This window comes from Trachymyrmex septentrionalis, unplaced genomic scaffold, assembly GCF_001594115.1.
Source record: "Trachymyrmex septentrionalis isolate Tsep2-gDNA-1 unplaced genomic scaffold, Tsep1.0 scaffold20, whole genome shotgun sequence".
Taxonomy (NCBI): domain Eukaryota; kingdom Metazoa; phylum Arthropoda; class Insecta; order Hymenoptera; family Formicidae; genus Trachymyrmex; species Trachymyrmex septentrionalis.
This window is the reverse complement of record NW_017305180.1, coordinates 706,640-708,651: the sequence shown is the minus strand read 5'-3', so window position 1 is coordinate 708,651 and position 2,012 is coordinate 706,640. Positions and strand designations below refer to the sequence as shown.

General features: G+C 20.6%; 1 protein-coding gene across 1 annotated transcript in view; it reads right to left on the bottom strand.

The window, feature by feature from the left end:
• LOC108747658 (prostaglandin E synthase-like) overlaps positions 1 to 2,012 on the bottom strand; it is a 6,193-nt gene that overhangs the window by 1,161 nt on the left and 3,020 nt on the right. The window lies entirely within an intron of this gene.

Sequence of the window (2,012 nt, the reverse complement as noted above, 5' to 3'; positions counted from 1 at the left end):
ATATATGATAAAATATTGTATTCTAGGAAAAGATATATTTTGAGATTGTAACAAAATTTAATTACAAATTTTCCCAGATTGATTTAATTTGCATTCAAATCTGGATGTGTACAGATACTGAATATCGAAACGATAATTCAAAAGCTTATTGAAACTTTACAGAATTTCTTTGTATTTTAAAATTTTGAAGAAAAATTATAAATTTATTTTAAAATCACAATTTTTTTAAATTACATTTTAATTATGATTGATTACATCACAAAGAAAGTTTACATTGCTGAGAAATTTGCTTAAAACTTTTATAATAATGATTTGCAAACAAATTGATCCTGAAATAATATCAATTATTGTTTTTTGGATATTTTACAAATAGTTATAAATTTTTTTTATATTTAATATTTATATCTACACATATTGTTTTATTAAATTTACAATATTTTTCAGATATGCGTTCATCTAGTAGGATTTTTTAATTGAAATTTATTTTCACATTATAGTCTGTAATAGATTTTCATGTTCTATTTTGAAATTGATATAATATACGAGTTACATACACTAACAGAATATTTACAGAATTAAACAATATTTAGTATTAAAGTTGCATATAAATCTCAGATGTATTGTTTGCTACGCATTTGATAATATTAATTTATTTAATACTAAACAAATGACTGATGTAAAAAATGAATCTGTATAACTTCAATTTTTGAATAAATAAGATTAAGAAAAGTTAACATAACGCATTCTACAAACTTGAATTATGCTGACATTTGATAATACTTGATCTTAAATGGTTTTTAGTCATATTACGAGAATGGTCAGCACATTCATTTTTCGCATCGTATTTTCGTATATTTCATATTTAAATAAAAATATTACATATGAGTAAGTATCAAAGATATGACCGTTATTATCTTATTGATTATCATAAAAAAATGTAAATTGTAATTTGCACAATAATTAATCGCAGTTCTCAATAAACTACATTTCATTGTATTATTGATTTCAATCTAATTTAAATAAATTAAATAATGTTACTTTTGTTTAACAATGTAATTCTTTTTTATAAAAGTAACTAAAGAGTAATATAATGTTTATAAAAACAATGTTTTTCATTTTCGTTCTTTTGGCTCATAAAAATATAGAGAAATTGTGCAGTTATTGAATGCACATATATTTATTTATAGAATTAAAAATTATGCATATTTTTACAAGTTAACAAATTTATTAACTACCTCCAAGTAGAATATATTATTCAATTTTAATTCAGTGCTAAATTAAAAGATGCATTTTTAATAACTCAAATAATAATTAATTTGCTAATAACATAAAACACAAAAAACAATTTACAAATTTATTTAAATCAATAAACGTTTTAAGTTATAAAAATTTTCATATTTTTGTTTCAAATTTTATGTAAATTTCATTTATTCGATTTTTATTGTGTAATTTTGAAAAGAAATATATAAGAATATAACTTTGATTAAATATACAGGGTATTCCGTAATTCATTCGACAACGTTCGTGGGCAGGTAGAGACTAAACTGAGTCGAAAAGTCCTCTATCATTTTGCAACAGTTAACAAGATATTAGTTACTAAAAATTATATACCGAATATTGGTCTTCAATAATTTTTTTCTCAAATATTATCAACTTTAAAGAAAAATAGCAAAAGACAAATGTTTATTTTCTTTTCATAGAACTCTAAGAATTTTTTCAGAATTTTTTATCAACTTTTTAGTACTGCATTTTCTTATTTACTAACATGAGAAAATACGGTATTAAAAAATTCTGTAAAAATTCTCAGAAAATTCTCAGAACTTTATGAGAAGAAAATAAACAATTTTTATTTCTTGCTGTTTGTCTGTAAAGTTGATAGTATTTGAATAAAAAATTATTGAAAATTAATATTTAGAGATTTTTTGTAAATAATATCTTGTTAACTATTGCAAAAATTGCAAAATAATAAAGGAATTTTTTAACTCAGTTTAGAAAAGATTATATATATATAT